The 17765-nt window shown below is 32.3% G+C and overlaps 1 long non-coding RNA gene across 1 annotated transcript in view; it reads left to right on the forward strand.

Annotated features, from left to right (window-relative positions):
• The first annotated feature begins 6852 nt into the window (after positions 1 to 6852).
• Positions 6853 to 17765, forward strand: part of LOC116546069 — a 17291-nt gene continuing 6378 nt past the window's right edge. The window contains exons 1-2 of the long non-coding RNA XR_004266580.1: positions 6853 to 7339; positions 10497 to 10498. This is a non-coding gene — a long non-coding RNA (uncharacterized LOC116546069). The remainder of the gene's footprint in view (positions 7340 to 10496; positions 10499 to 17765) is intronic.

The following is a 17765-nucleotide window of genomic DNA, read 5'->3' on the forward strand; positions in this document are numbered from 1 at the left end:
TGTATGTTTTGCAAATATTAAACCAGTTGTACTGGTAATGCAGTGTTTTACTTAAACCTGATGAATGTAAAAATAAGAAACAAAATGGTGTAGAGATGATACAAATGACATAAAATGAACAAAGAAAATTATTATATATAACAATAATGAAAGAAATTATGATAAAATATGACTTAAAGATTTTTATAACATCATTTCACAGTACTGTACATATAGCCTACTCAACTTACGACTAAATCGTGTTAGGACAGGTCTATCGGAACCAATCGTGGTCGTAAGTCGAGCACTAGCTGTAATTGGTGAAGATTTTATGTTCTGCTTGAAAGCTTGGAGTCGTATCAAAAGACGTAGCTACAATAGTCTAGATAGGAATTTTTTAAAAATTAGCTCAGTTTCTATTATTTTTTAATTCATATGTTGGCTGAACAAGTAGTAAAGGCCTCCACAATATAAGGCCACTCTTGGGGCTGTTTTCCAAGGTGCTTTAAAATTTATTCAAGGAAGTTTAAACTGTCATTGAATGTCCTACCCAGGTTAGGACTTAGGAAATAACCTTTAACTTTTCTCAGTTCTGGACTTGTGCCTGGACACTTAAGTGCCTTACCAACTGAAAGCTGAATTTCATTAAAAAGAAAGAAAGAAAGAAAGAAAGAAAGAAAGAATCCAGTGACTGGAGCTTTCCAAACTTTGAGAAACGAAAATGGAAAGAGATGAATAAAAGGAAAAAAAAATAAAGTATAACGGTGCTCATTGAGAATTCTCTAGTGAGAAATGTGGTATTTGTGTTTCTGTCAGTTATATGCTTCCATTTTATATATTATAAAATAGCTTTGTTTTTTGGAAAAAATCATTCTCTTTTTGCCTTAATTAAAAAAAATGTTTCTTTCAAAAAATTCTTAAGTTCTCTTTTAGCTGTACGAAAGAGAAACAAAATACATAAAATCCAGTTTTTGATTCATTCTCCTAAAATACATTATAAGTTAGAAATTTGGGGGGTGAACAGACTATTACAAGATTTTGAGAGTTTTGGATTCACTGGAAATAAATATGATAGCTCTCCAAGGAGAAAATTGGTGAACATTTTTGCTACTCTAAAGCTTATAGGAGACACGTTTTCTTTGGATTTTTCCACCTAAATTATCAGGAATTTAAGGATGTTCAGGGTATCAACTTATGAACGTCTGCACAGAGATGGCTGATACTTTGATTTCAGAGCAAAGTAAGTTCTCCAAAGCTGGACATGTAAATTATGATTAAGATATTGGGCTTTGAATTCAGAGTGACCTGGATTTTTATCCTAGTGCAACACTAAATATCTCTGCAAATATGAGGAAGTAAGTAAAATTCTTATTTTTCAGTTATAAATTTTTGTTCCTTAGTTTTCTTATCTGGTCAAAGTTAAATGTCCACATGCATTTATTTAACGTCATTAGTATTGTATGCACTCCAAAATATTGTTACTTTACTTCTCACGGTAAGGTTTCAAGAATGTTCTTAGCATTAATATGTTTATATTAAATTGTCATTTTTACCTTAATATATACATTCAGCAATGTTATTTGGCAGATTATATTGTTATAGCAACACTTGTCATTTCACAAAAAGAGACATAATATTTTAAAAACTTTCCTGAGAAATAATTTATATAAAATAAAATTTTTCTACTTTAAGTGTACATTTTGTTGAGTTTTGACAAATGTATATACCAGTTGAATCACCAGTACAATTAAAGTGTAGAACATTTCCCAATACCCCAAGAAATTCCTTTCCCCATAAATCAGCCATCCAGCCTAAAGAAATCTGTTCTATCACCATGAAGAGATTAATTCCATCTTTTCTACAAGACTCATATGTTATGTCTTGTAACTAGCTACTTTCTCTCAGCACAGAGTAGTTCATTCTTTTTCACTAGTGAATAGTATTTCACTGTATGATTATATCACATGTTTTTTAAAAATATATATCTCTTGTTGGAAATTTTAGTTACTTCAAATTTGGGCTATTGAGAGTAAAGGTGTTATCAACACTTGTATATACGTCTTTATGTGAGCATGTTTTCATTTGTCTTGAGTACTGAAAACTCGTATTTCTGGATTGTAAGTGTTAAATTTTATTTAAAAACTGCTGCAGTATTTTTTCAAAATGGTTATTTTAAATTTATAGAAGAAATTTATGAGAATCCAGTTGTTTTACATCCTTGTCTAATGTGTTATTAGTCTTTTTCCTAATGGTTCTTCTAATACATTTCTAAAAACATTGCATTATAGCTTTATTTTATATTTTCCTGCAAACTGATGATATTAAACATCTTTTCATGTGCTTACTTGTCATTTGTATGTCATGTTTTACGAGGTGACTATTAAAATAGTGTATCCATTTTTGTTGGATTATTTTGGGCTTATTACTGAATTGTAAGAGGTTATTATTTAAAAAAACTTTATTTGCATTTAGAATACTTTTCTGCAAATATAGAATTCAAAATTGCTAGGTATCTAATAATGGATTTCATATAACAAAAACAACTTTAAGTATTATTCTGAACAAACTTTTAATTCAGAATATGTCTATATAGAGTTCAGAATATCTACATAGAGTTCAGATCAGGAATGACCTGGCAGTTACTCTAATCACTATGTCTGTTACACATTTCTAACCCTGAATCAACTCCATAGCGTCTGTTGCATTCTGAATCAGCTGTTAAGGCTATCAAAACATTATTGAACTTTCAAATAGTGGCTCCTAAAGTCTTTTTCCAATCATTAGCTTTTTGGATTTGAACACGCAATACTTTTTGCCATGCAGATGCTGAGATGATTCACACAATATACAAGATGAGTGAGTATTCAAACACAGAAGAGCTATTTATTTGTGATAAGACATAAATATTGCATATAAATTTTCTATTTGTTTTCCATATTTTATAATATAAAATATATAATATTTTATAACAATTATTTTATATATATCCAGAAATGTAATACACTTTTCCCTTTTTATGAAGTTGATTTTTATAACTTTACTCTCAGTGGATGCTAGACTTTATTTATTTTTGACATACTTATTGCTTAGAGCTCACTAATATATGTTACACACAAAAGTTAATACTAGTTTTGAATTATATTTCTATCATGGAAGTATTTCAACTCCTTAATTTAGAGTTCCACCTGGTTAGAATTCTATAAATCTGTTTCTCTAGAGACTGATATTTGAAAGTATTGTTTCTCCATTTAAATGGCAATCAATTTAGGTACTAGCAAATCAAATTAAAAACCAAGAAGTGTCTTATTTTAAATAAGCATTAAAATTTGTCTTGTTTGGTTTGAGCTCTACCAATGTAAAAGCTACTTGGCAGTTGAGGAATTACAATATATATTTTAATTCTTCAACAAAAATATATGAAGCACATTACATACGAGCTACTATTTTAAGTAGTGATACACAGAAACACACAATAATTAAATTCACTTCACTCCTTTTTTAACATAGCTCACCATCTGCTAAGAGCGCACAAATGCCAAGAGGTTAGTCGAGCTTTTAAACAGTCCACTTATAATACAGCATATACTTTTGGAAGTTAGTACATTTATATAGATTTATATGGATTTAGTTAAATCACCATTGTTCAGCTTACCTAGTTTGCTTTTCCTAGGTGCTGTGCACGTGATTGCATTTAACCAGGCAAGATCCATCCAGATAATAAAAATATCTGTAATTATGAAAGACAGTGGAGGAGAATTCTATATTTTAATTTAGAACTTTATGTAAACTAAATAAAAATAGTTAGAAATGACTGAAACAATAATATCAATGAAATGTTTTTTCTACATAGTTTACTATAAATACATTTGGTAACATAAAGACTTTCTTAAGATTTTTAAGTGAATCATAAAATGTTTATATTTAAGTAACTTGCATAAACACTTACTATCGTGGAGAGAATATTAGATTATCTGGCCAAGTTTTACTTTCCTTTTTTCCAAGTTCTGAAAATCTTCTTCCTTATCATACACAGTTTACTATTTTAAAAAAATTATTATACTTTAAGTTCTGGGATGCATGTGCAGAACATGCAGGTTTGTTACACAGGTATACATGTGCCATGGTGGTTTGCTGCACCCATCAGCCCGTCATCTATATTAGGTATTTCTCCTAATGCAATATCTCCCCTACCTTGCACCCCCTGACAGGCCCTGGCGTGTGATGTTCCCCTTCCTGTGTCCATGTGTTCTCATTGTTCAACTCCCACTTATGAGTGAGAACATGTGGTGTTTGGTTTTCTGTTCCTGCGTTAGTTTTCTGAGAATGATGGTTTACATTTTAATCCCTTTCCCTGCAAAGGACATGAACCTATGGTTTTTTATGGCTGCATAGTTTTCCATGGTGTATATGTGCCACATTTTCTTTATCTGGTCTATCATTGGTAGGCATTTGGGTTGGTTCCAAGTCTTTGCTATGGTGAACTGTGCTGCAGTAAACATATGTGTGCATGTGTCTTTATAGTAGAATGATTTATAATCCTTTGGGTATATACCCAGTAATGGGATTGCTAGGTCAAATGTTATTTCTGGTTCTAGATCCTTGAGGAATTGCACACTGTTTTCCAAAATGGTTGAACTTATTTACACTCCCACCAACAGTGTAAAATCATTCCTATTTCTCCACATCCTCTCCAGCATTAGTTGTTTCCTGGCTATTTTTAATAATTGCCATTCTAACTGGCATGACATGGTATCTCAATGTGGTTTTGATTTGCATTTCTGTAATGACCAGTGATGATGAGCTTTTTTTCTTATGTTTGTTGGCTGCATAAATGTCTTCTTTTGAGAAGTGTCTGTTCATATCCTTGGCCTGCTTTTTGACGGCGTTGTTTGTTTGTTTTTCTGGTAAATTTTTTTAAGTTCTTTGTAGATTCTGGATATTAGCCCTTGTCAAATGGATAGATAGCAAATGTTTTCTCTCATTCTGTAGGTTGCCTGTTTACTCTGATGATAGTTTCTTTTGCAGTGTAGAAGCTCTTTAGTTTAATTAGACCTGATTTGTCAATTTTGGCTTTTGTTGCAATTGCTTTTAGTGTTTCATTCATGAAGTCTTTGCCCATGTCTATATGCTGAATTATATTGCCTAGGTTTTCTTCTAGGGTTTTCATGGTTTTAGGACTTATGTTTAAGGGTTTAATCTATATTGAGTTAATTTTTGTATAAAGTACAAAGAACGGGTCAAGTTTCAGTTTTCTTCATGTGGTTAGCCAGTTTTCCCAAACCATTTATTAAATAGGGAATCCTAACCCCATTGCTTGTTTTTGTCAGGTTTGACAAAGATCAATTGGTGGTAGATGTGTAGCACTATTTCTGATGCCTTTATTCTGTTCCATTTGTCTGTATATTTGTTTTGGTATGAGTGCAATTCTGCTTTGGTTACTGGAGCATTGTATTATAATTTGAAGTAAGGTAGTGTGATTCCTCCAACTTCGTTATTTTTGCCTAGATTGTCTTGGCTGCCTGAGCTCTTTTTTGGTTCCATATGAAACTTAATGTAGTTTTATCCAATTCTGTGAAGAAAGTCAATGGTAGCTTGATGGGAATAGTGTTGAATCTATAAATTATTTTGGGCAGTATGGCCATTTTCATGATATCAATTCTTCCTATCCTTAAGTGTGGAATGTTTTTCCATTTGTTTGTGTCCTCTCTTATTTCCTTGAGCAATGTTTGTAGTTCTCCTTGAAGGGGTCCTTCACATCTCTTGTAAGTTGGACTCCTGGTATTTTATTCTGTTTGTAGCAATTGTGAATCAGAGATCACTCATGATTTGGCTCTCTGTTTGTCTATTATTGGTGTATAGAAATGCTTGTGGTTTTTGCACATTGATTTTGTATCCAGAGATTTTGCTGAATTTGTTTATTAGCTTAAGGAGATTTTGGGCTGAGATAATGGGTTTTCTGAGTATGCAGTCATGTCATCTGCAAACAGAGACAATTTGACTTCCTCTGTTCCTATTTGAATATACTTTATTTCTTTCTCTTGCCTGATATTGCCCCAGCCAGGACTTCCAATACTATGTTGAATAGGGGTGATGAGAGAGGGCCTCTTTGTCTTTTGCCAGTTTTCAAAGTGAGTGCTTCCAGCTTTGCCCATTCAGTAAAATATTGGCTGTCAGTTTATCATAAATATCTCTTATTATTTTGAGTTGTGTTCCATTAATATATAGTTTATTGAGAGTTTTTAGCATAAAGTGATGTTGAATTTGATTGAAGACGTTTTCTGCATCTATTTGGATAATCATGTGGTTTTTATCATTGCTTCTGTTTATGTGATGGATTACATTTATTAATTTATGCATATTGAACCAGCCTTGCATCCCAGGGATGAAACTGACTTGATCATGCTGGATAAGCTTTTTGATGTCCTGCTGGATTTATTTTGCCAGTATCTTACTGAGGACTTTTGCATCGATGTTCATCAAGGATATTGGCCTGAAATTTTCTTTTTTTGTTGTGTCTCAGCCAGGTTTTTGTGTCAGGATGATGCTGGCCCCATAAAATGAGTTAGGGAGGAGTCCTTCTTTTTCTATTGTTTGGAATCATTTCAGAAGCAATGGTATCAGCTCCTCTCTGTACCTCTGGTAGAATTCAGCTGTGAATCCGTCTGGTCCTAGGGCTTTTTTGGTTGGCAGACTCAATTAATTACCACCTCTATTTCAGAACTGGTTATTAGTCTATTCAGGGATTTGACTTCTTTCTGGTTAATCCTAGGAAGGTCTATGAGTCTAGAGATTTATCTATTTCTTCTAGACTTTCTAGTTTATTTGTATAGAGATGTTTAGAACTATTCTCTGATGGTAGTTTGTATTTCTATGGGATCAATGGTGATATCCCCTTTATCATTTTTATTGTGTCTATTTGACTCTTGTCTCTTTTCTTCTTTATTAGTCTGGCTAGCAGTATACCTATTTTGTTTATGTTTCCAAAATACTAGCTGCTGGATTCATTGATTTTTTTGAAAGGTTTTTTATATCTCTATCTCCTTCAGTCTGCTCTGACCTTAGTTATTTCTTGTCTTCTGCTAGCTTTTGAATTTGGTCTTGCTTCCCTAGTTCTTTTAATTGTGATGTTAGAGTGTTAATTTTAAATCTTTTTTGCTTTCTCCTGTGGGCATTTAGGGCTGTAAATTTCCCTATAAACACTGCTTTAGGTGTGTCCCAGATTCTGTTATGTTGTGCCTTTGTTCTCACAGGTTTCAAAAACTTATTAATTTCTGCATTAATTTCATTATTTACCCAGTGGTCAATCAGGAGCAGGTTGTCCAGTTTCCATGTAGTTGTGTGGTTTTGAATGAATTTCTTAGTACGGAGTCTCTCAGACCACAGTGCTATCAAATGAGAATTGTTTGTTAGGATTTCTGGTTTTTGGCATTTGCTAAGTAATGTTAATTATTATTATTATTATTATTTTATACTTTAAGTTCTGGGGTACATGTGCAGAACATGCAGGTTTGTTACAAATGTATACATGTGCCATGGTGATTTGCTGCATCCATCACCTGGTCATCTACATTAGGTATTGTTGAGGAGCATTTTACTTCCAATTATGTGGCTAATTTTAGAATAATTGTGATGTGGTGCTGAGAAGAATACATATTCTGTTGATTTGGGGTGGAGAGTTCTGTAGATATCTGTTATATCTGCTTGGTCCAGAGCTGATTTCAAGTCCTGAATATCCTTGTTAATGAGCCAGAAGAAAGTGGGCACCAATATTCAAGATTCTTAAAGATAAGAATTTTCAACCCAGAATTTCATATCCAGCCAAATTAAGCTTCATATATAAAGGAGAAATAAAATCCTTTACAGACATGCAAATGCTGAGAGATTTTGTCAACATCAGGCTTGCCTTATAAGAGCTCCTGAAGGAAGCGCTAAATATGGAAAGGAAAAACTTGTACCAACCACTGTAAAAACATACCAAATTATACAGTTTACTATTGAACAATGAGGCTGTTCAGGGCACTGACTCCCCTGTCCAGTTAAAAGTCCCTTCATAAATTTTGACTCTCAAAAAAACTTAAATTAATAGCCAATCATTAACTGGGAACCTTACCAATAACATCAATTAACACATTTTTTGTGTTATATGTTACATGTATTATATATGGTGTTCTTACAATAAAGTAAGCTAGAGCAAAGTAAATGTTATTAAGAAAGCCATAAGGAAGAGAAAATATATTTCGTGTTCATTAAGTGGAAGTGGATCATTATAAAGGCCTTTATCCTCATTACCTTCATGTTGAGTAGCTGGAGAGGAGGAGAAATAGTAGAGGTTGTTTTTTCTGTGTCTGGGGTGGCAGAAGCAGAAGGAAATCCATGTATTAGCAGACCTGTGCAGTTCAAACCCATGCTCAAGTGTCAAGGGTATATTTATTTATAATATACTGAATTGGTTTGGAATGCTACTTTCTAATTTCAGAGCTTTTATTATAAACCTCTAATTCTGCACTGATCTATAACTTCTTCTTGAATGCATAAATCATCTTTTAATCATGAATTTTCTTATGCAAAATTTCAATATATGCAAAATAATTTGAGTGTCTTTTGAGAAATGTGATCATTTCTTTTCCATATTTGAAAGTTGCTTTTGTTGTTAATATGTTCTAAGTCTTGTTATTGAAATAAGGTTAAAAAAAAGGAAATTTAAAAAGTTAAATATGAAACTAAAAAGTTAAATATGAAACTGTGGTAATAGAAATGAGAATTGAATAGGATAGAGATATGTGCCAGCCTTTTGCTGCTGAGATTACTGAAGAGACACAGAGGCAACTGAGAAAAATTGAACCTGAGCTTTAGGCTTGAATTTTTTCAGTGTGTTGCCAAGGAAAAACCATCATGTGCCAAGAATTACTTAATCTGTGCTGGAATTGGAAATCTCTATGAATAGAGTTAAGTTTTCTAACCCTGTGAGTTAGAGAGGAATTTGGGAATTGCCTAATGAGATTTGCTCAGTAGTTCAAGCAAAGGTTTATCAACGTTTTCTTATTTTTTGGCATTGGAGTTTTCTGTGTCGCGGTTAAATCAGGGAGATGGTTATCAACAATTCTAAGTGATAAGATGGATCATTCCTTAAAATATTTAATTATGACCTTCATATACCTGGAAATCTTATGATGATATAGCTGAGATGCTTTCAAATAATACAGTTTGAGATTTATATTAGAATAAATGGAGTACATTGAATTGTAGCTTTAATTCCATTCATAAAATTAATATTTGAAAAAAATGCTGAAGTTTCTAAAAAGATGGCTCATCCTTGTTATTGAGATTTAATCCTATTTTGCTGGCCAAGTATCACCAAAATGTCTGAAGTATAGCACAGTTTTGTGTATGATCTAGATATTTATTGATTCAAACAGTTATGATAGACCCATCAACATATTTTCAAGTTTAAGGCAGAGGTATAATATTCAGTTGCTTACCAATATTTATTTGAGTAAATTTGCATAATTTTACTCCCTTTTTGAATTTAGCCATATTATCGCATATAAAAAACATCATATTAGATAGTAGTATAATTAATGACATAAGTAAGTTCTCAAGAAAAAGTCCCTTATTGCTACACAGGTTGATTTCAAAGTAACTCAAGTACCTAATATTTAAACACTGAAAATATTAACTATAACAATCTTTGACACAGATGGCCCTGCTCTTAGCAAAATAAACTTTATGATGTGCTTATTTTTTTTGCATCAGTAAACATTAAACCTGTTTGTTCTGTTCTGCATTCTCCTGTGTTTTTGTTTGCTGTTGCCTTTTTTATCTTATGCTACTTTTTCTTTCCCCATTCTTTCACTGATTCCACAAGTCACAAATTCTTTCCTTTGGTGATGTTTATTGTACCAAATTTCAAGTGAGTTCCTACCTCTTGGCTAGTTTATATGCTTTTGCTCTGCCAGTTTTTGCCAAGAAATCTAAAAACAATGTCCTTAGGACTTATGTGTGTTCAAATGCTAGCATTTAACAGTAAGAGTATGAAATGCTTTAATATAATTGATCAAATCTACTTCTGTTATTTCTCTAATTTGTAAACATGCATGAGGGGTAGAAGTGATGTTTCACTGTTTTCTAAGCTCTTGTGAAGATCTTACAGTGGTTTAATTAAATCCTAATTAATGATAGAAAGCCCTTCCCTAAAGTGTCTAATCTTCAACATTAAGATTAGGGCACATATATTTGCCTGGTCATTGAAAAGAAGAGGTTGAAATGAGAATTCTGGAGAAAACTAAATATTTGGGGGAGGAGATATGTGTCACTGCTACAGGAAAATACATTTGGTGATTTTTGTTTGCATGTGATGTTGGCTGCTATTCATGCCCTGGTGCATATATATATGTATACACACACACATACACATATACATTAATATACATATATTGTTCCTTTGAACAAGAAGTGAATGATCTGTAGAGATTAATTCTACTCAATTCCCACCAAGATATTAACATGGATTACTTAAGATGTTCTTTTTTTTGGAGGCTGTGTGGTCCTTGATGCTGATCCTGGACCCTCCAGGGTCAGCTACACACATTAGGGCCTTAATGATCTATCATCTGGTCATGTTCTACTTGATGGTTATCTTTTCTTTCCAACTGGTTAAATTTTATTTTATTATGGGTTATAAAAACTTCATTTATCTTGTATTCTTCACATTGAACTTCGTTATCATTTATTTTTCATTTATCATGCATTACTTCTCATGTAAAACATGGACTTTACAATTAACTTCAAATTTTGAAGTCCTTCAGTTTCTTAGCCTATTTGAAACTCAAAAGCACTTGTCTTGTTCAAATAATTTAGCCCTTATAAAGTCCTGTCAAACTGATGTTTCTTGGTATTAGTTTTAAGAATCTACTCTGAATTAATAAAACACAAATGATCTATTTTGCCTAATTCATTCATCCATTTTCTCAATATTGATATTGACTTAGAGCTCCAGGCACTGTTTTTGGTGCTAGGAATAGAGAAATAAGTAAGACAATGAATGCCTCTTCTCTCTTATGAAACTTATATTAACGGTCAGCGGAAAGAATAGAAATTGAGGGAGTGTAAATAAACAAGTATGCAGAAATTCTAGGAAAGCAGTAACTTCAATGCAGAGCACTAAAACAGATGATATATGGCATGCGTCGATAGCTACTTGAAATTACATGGCCAAGGCTGGTCGTTCTTAGGAAGTGATCTATATGCTGAAGTTTGAAAAACATTTGCATGACTCATCATCAGCGTCCTTACAATGCAAGGACACTGTATTCTGAGTGAGTGAAAGAGTATTGAAAATGAAAGTCAAGGTGATACAAGCACAGCAACAATATCAATGTGGTGTAGGCTTATCAAAACTATTATTCAAAAATATTAGCCTCTGTTGAAAAAGACTGAATGTATTTATACCTATTTTTGTTAAATAGATAAAATCTCAAACAGTCTAATGTTGGCTTTCTGTTCTTTCTTCTTCCTTTCTTTATCTTCTTCCTCCCTCCCTCCCTCCCTCCCTCCTTCTTTTCCTCCATCTCTTTCACTTTATTCCTTCTCTCTCTCTTTCCTTCCTTCCTTCCTCTTTTCTTCCTTTCTCCTTTCCTCCTTTCTTTTCCTCTTTCCTTGCTTTCTTTCTTCCATCTTTATTCCTCTTTCTCATGCCCTTACATTCTTTCCTTATTTCTGTTCTTTTCTTTTATTAAGTATATATTAAGTGAACTACCATATATCAGACACTATGATGGACACAGAAACACTGTAGTAAACAAGAAAAACATGATTTCTTCTTTCGTGGAGGTTAAAATCAATTGAAGGCAACATATTTTAAATATAGATTTTATGAGTAGTTATTTAGTAAAATTGTATAAATGCTACTACAAAGAGGTAAGTAGAACTAGTGTTGTTCATCATTTGAAATCATCATTACAATTCCTGTACTGAGGAAAAGTGCAAGACTTCTCACAAAGGCTTTCTTCTAACTTTTATGTGATAAAACAAAAAAGATTGAAACAGAACAGATGACAGGATTTACCTAATTCAGTAGTTCACCAATATTTTTTCTAATTTTATTTTGTGTTAATATTATTGATGGAGCTTATTCATAGCCCAGAGTTCAGATTCATTTAGTTTGATGTAGGGATCCAGGATCTGAATTTTTAACAAATTCCCCAGTAGTTCTTGGATTGTACTTCAAAAATCCACTAGCTATAATCACAGTAGACATAGACGGGATCCCCATCTAAAATTTGGCTTGGATATCATGATTGATAATGTCACAGATGCACCAAGACGGTGCAAAAATGTCACAATGAGCCTTTCTAAGGCAAGTAGGGCAGGCTTTCCAAGTTGATTAAAAAATAGCTTCAGAGAGTGAGAAAAGGCCTCTGGTTTTTAATGGTAGTTAGGAAGAGGAACTGGGGTAAACGTTTTAATTTTCTGCTGGTGCCAATGGATGGAATATCCAGAGGTGGGACAAAGGGAAAGAGGCAGGAGTGTTGCTTAAAAGCTGCCAGGATCCTGGAGTCAGACCCTTTATTACATATCCAAGAATGAATAGTTGTGGCATTGTGTTATCTACTGTGAGTCTGAAGTGAATTCTGTCCCTATACTTTGTAACCTTGTCCAGTTTTCTTTTTCTTTTGAGTCAAATTGAATGTATGCTCAGGTATATAGGGTGGCACATTTAAATAATAGTTTTGCCTCATATGGTAGATTATATTATTGCTCAGCAAATATTCACACTGACCCCTAACCTACATAAAGAAGGACATAACCCCAACTCAATGATGTTGGTCTTAACTATATGATTTTTCCTTTGACAACCAATAGAATATTGAAGTATGTGACATGTGTCAGTTCTCAGCCATGGTCTAAGTAAGAGGTATTATGTGTTACCATTCACCTCTGTGGGAGCGGGCACTATCTTCTCACACACACACAAAAATAATGTCTTGAGGAGCTTTGAATTTGAACTGATTAATATTAAAGCAGATTGTACTAAACCCACAGGCTTGAGCCAAACCTGGGTAAGCCCAGGCTTGATCTGCCAACTCTAGCAAACTTATAAACTTGCAATTTGAAACAAAGCTTCCCCAGCAAAAAATATTTGTGAGTATGGAGATAATATTTGTATAAGACTGAATTTTGAAGTAGTATATTATTATTATTGTGAAAATAGTGATACAATTGAGGTTTAAATCAATCAAACTAATCACTGTTCTTGCTCATTTTGTCTTATATGGTTCTATTTTTTTTGACATTTGTCTTACATTATCCATTTTACCTCTCTCTTTTTTCTCTCTCTGCATACAGCTACACTCTGCTTCTAACTTATGTTTATGATCTGGAACAAAATATTATATTTTAATATTTACATGTATATTAAATTTGTTTTGACCAAATTTTTTATTTGTAAATCCAGAGCTTGAAGAACATATATTTAAATAAAAAGTATGTGGATCCAAAACAAACACAAATGGGTCTGACAGGTCAGGTATCATTCTTAAATTTTCTTTCCTTCGATTTACCATGGTATTTTTGCCCAGTCTCCAGCCATACTCTATTTTGAAAGTACTGTGATTTATTGGAACATCACCATCAGATGTATCCATTTCCTCCGAATAATTTCTTTCTTACAGTAAATTTTCTTTCATAATAGCAGTAGGTTTTTTCCATTCACTTTTATCCTCACTAGCACTATCTATAAAAATATAAATTACCATGAATTACTCAGGAAATACGCAGAAGGTAAATCTTATTACTGCCCTTATTTTTTATGTGAGGAAACTGAGGCAACATAGTAGAAAATTTGTTCAAAGGTAAAAGTAAACTTGACAATGCACCTGGAACTAATTTGCACATAATTTTTTTTCAACTACATTTGTTTAGTTACTGAATGAATGGATCAATCAACACTTCCACTGGGCTAAACCAAATTTTATTTATTTAAACATACTGAAAGTGTCAATCAGGCTGAAGAACATTTCAGAAATTCTAGGGCAGGGATAGCTCCTAAGTGGTAGATCATTCAAAATAGAGTTCAGAAAGATGAGGACATTTTTAATACTCAGAATATTAAAAGGCATGATAACAGAGCCTTCATGTCAAACTTGTCTATCATCCATCCATCTATCATTCTATCTATCTATGAAATGATAAAAAATGATAGAATTGTAGCTACATTTGACCACTTTATAAAACATACAGTATTTTAAAATTATTTGAAATATAAATCCTTAAATTAATAGTCACAATAGGCTTTTGAGGGTTAAGTATTTTCATCCTCATTTTACTGATGAGAAAATGAAGACTACCAAGTTTAAGTAATTTACAGTATCTTTCAGGTCAGAGAAGGCTCTGCTGTGATTACAACCCTAAAATCCAAGTGTCTTAAAATAATAAATGTTTATTATCTTGCTCATTTAAAAAAAGCTGCAGGTTCTGGTGATTCTACAGGGCAGTTGTCCTCATTATGGCAATCCAGTTATTCAGGCTAAGGGAGATTCCAAAGCCTATTGCTTTTTAAGCATGTTGGCTTCTAAAAAATCAAACACTGGCTCTTAAATGTTCCCACCAAAAAGCAATACACATCATGTCTACTCATGTTTCATTAGACAAAGATAGGTTCAAGTTCATTCTTATCTTCAAGGTGATAAGAATCACAGTCTTCTCCTAGTGCCTAGAAGAAGAAGAGAACCACAGATCAGTAGAGATTAATAGTATCTGTCACAATGGCCTGAGGTTATCTAGCCAGGCAGTAGAAGAACTAGGATTCCAGCACAGATATAACTCCAAATTTTATGCCTGTCTATCATTTCTTGATGTGTATTAGTTAGAAAATATTTTTTAAACCTGTAGGAATTCAGAACAAGAATAATTCAAAAAAGGAAAGAAACTAAGACAATTTCACGGAGACTCTGATTGCTAAATGATTTATAGCATAGCTTGATATTCCAAAGGCTTGGGTAGGTATGTTATACATGATACTTAAGTCTCTGCCTTAGCCTTTGGTGGCACATGAGGAAGAAATGAAAGCCTGGACAAATTTAGAAAAAAGCATATACTAAAATAATTAATGTTCTAGGTTAACTTTGATTGACAATGCTTTACTGCCTAGGCAATACACATTTTTAAAGTGGGACAACATACTCATACTAACTATGACGTAAAAACTGTATTCTGCGTCTCAGACAGAAGCCTCTGAGCACTGAATTCAGATAAACAATCTGTTTGAATACTTGGCATTCTGTCAAATTGAAAATAGAATTTCCCGAGATGTCTGTCAACAGAAAAGGGCTTCTCAGTTAGGATTTAAAAAAAAAGTTAATTAATGTTTGATTGACCTGCTGAAATGCTAGTTGAGATATACAGCTCACCATTGAGCTGTATGGTCACTTGAGAATCCTTATTTTACTTTGCTATAAAATGATACGCATTTGTATTCTAACTGCTTATTTTATTGCCACTATAGGTATGGCTAGAGTTACAGCTTTTCTTTTACTGATCAGTGATGCTAAATAATATTTTTATTTTGAAATGAAAAAGCTTTATATTTCTTCATGGCACATTGTATTAGAGGATATGTAAAAATCAAATGAAGGAACCAGTCTAGGGTCGAACTAGATTTATTTTATTTTTCAAGAATAATTGCATATAAACCCCAAACAATGTTAATTTTACTAGTTCACTGGAATTTTTTTAAAGATTCTTTCTTCTATCTTTTGCAAACTGTTCAAAATATCCAAAATTTAGAAAACTACTAACAAGCTGTTTATAATTATAGCTATTTAAGTTTGAATAAGACTAAAACAAAAACAATTGTCAAGTTGATTCAATTGATGACAGGGCTGTAGATCATTTTTAAAATCTGTTCTTATGGTTTTATATGACAGTGAAAAATAAGAAATGTTTAGAAATCTGTCTTTAAAATATATATTATTTTATATTTTGGCAGTCACAAGTATGCAACTACAACTGAAAAACACGTTTTCTAATCAGGGTGTGGTACATGTTGACACTTTAAGCAACAAATTCTTACCATGACTGAAGAAAATATGGCACAAGAAAAGGCAACTTCTTTACTTTCAGTGTCAGCAGATATCTTAGCTAACAATTCACCAAAACTCACATAAAGAAGCATTAAACAATGCTTGAAGTCTTTTAGACATAGCCATACATCGGCCAGGTAAAGTTTCTGGGATTAGTTACACGGATTAACTTTTCAATTAACACCACTCTTTCAGTATTATACTTATTTTTTTTCCTTAAGAAAATATAGACACACTGGTTTCTTAAAATGTGTGACACTCCCAAATCAGGGTACATATTTTGGCTCCCTGCTACCACATAAAAGAAAGAAAATAAAGAAGACTGTAGAATGTTTAAAATTTTAATTAGATTTGAATATTAATACTTTGATTTGATTGGTAAATGATTTCATATAGCTATGTCTATCATGCTTTTATAATAGAAGTTCTGAATTGTATGTTCTAGTGATACTCCTGATAGTACCAAAAATAAAGTCTTCCAATTTGAAAAACAAATTGACTTAAAAGGAAAATGAAAAAATGCTGACTACAAAAAGTTTATTTATATGCATACATACACACACATACACACTCAACTGATATTCTAAAGTTAAAACTGTATATCAATTAGTCATTAAAAGTCAGGCTTTTTGTACTTCATCTTTCAGTAAATTATTTACTGATAGAGTCAAAAATCAAGATATATGATAATGATTTGTAAAGATGAATTCAACTTCCTTTTGAAATCTATTTAATTGTACATATAAGTCATTGAATATATATTTGGTTACATTTTTAGAAACTAGAAACACGTCAGAGTTGGAAAACACTCAACAGCTCTCTGGAAAATAAAAATGGAGCTTTTAACATCTAGTGATGATTTTGCCTTAGATTTATTTTTGCATTTATCCTATCTTATATGAGATTAAAAAATGGTCTACTATAGAAAAGGTAAAAGGCAGTATTCTTTAATCATGTAATCTTATGAGTGGAAGACTATAAAACAATATAGAAAAAAATTCAGTGTGCATTAGGATAAAAATTTTATAGCACTAGTTAGATATGTTTTTCCTCTTTGATACTGAGTAAATGATCCATTGCTTTAAGCCTGAATTTTCTGCTGTAAAATGGTTATACAATCTTTGCTCAGACTTTCAGCTCTGTTACAAAAAATAAAGTACATAATATATAAATAAGGCACTTCCAAAATTGAAAATTGTTATACAAAATGCTACCCAAAAACGTCTCCACTGGTAATGCATTAACTTAAAACCATCTTCTTGTTATCACTATATTCATCTGAATCGAGTTTGAGCAGTGATATTGTATTTTACTTTCTTTCACAACCAACTCTTTATTTTGAAAAGGCTTCTCTCATTTTCGAACCCCTATTTTTAGAGTAGTTTAAAATCCTTCCTTACTTCTTTACCTGAAGGAAGCCCAGGGAAAGAGATTGAATAAGATTATTGAACAATGTGAAATTTACAGTAAACACTGCATTGTGTTTGCTATTCCCTTTAAATAAGAAAAACAAAATAAAATACTTTGTCACTCTTTTCACTTTTGCTCCATGATCTTTTCTTGTCTTTTAAAATTAGAAGTAAAGAAAAAAAAAAAAAAAAAAAAAAAAAACACTAAAAAAAAAAATTTTTTCTTTAATCATATTCCAATCTCTAATCACACACAATTTTAAACTCCTTCTTTTTTTAGATTCGGATGGTTATTTTT

The sequence above is a fragment of the Sapajus apella genome, unplaced genomic scaffold, assembly GCF_009761245.1.
Source record: "Sapajus apella isolate SASKATOON/1434 unplaced genomic scaffold, GSC_monkey_1.0 scaffold5, whole genome shotgun sequence".
NCBI classification, from domain to species: Eukaryota; Metazoa; Chordata; class Mammalia; order Primates; family Cebidae; genus Sapajus; species Sapajus apella.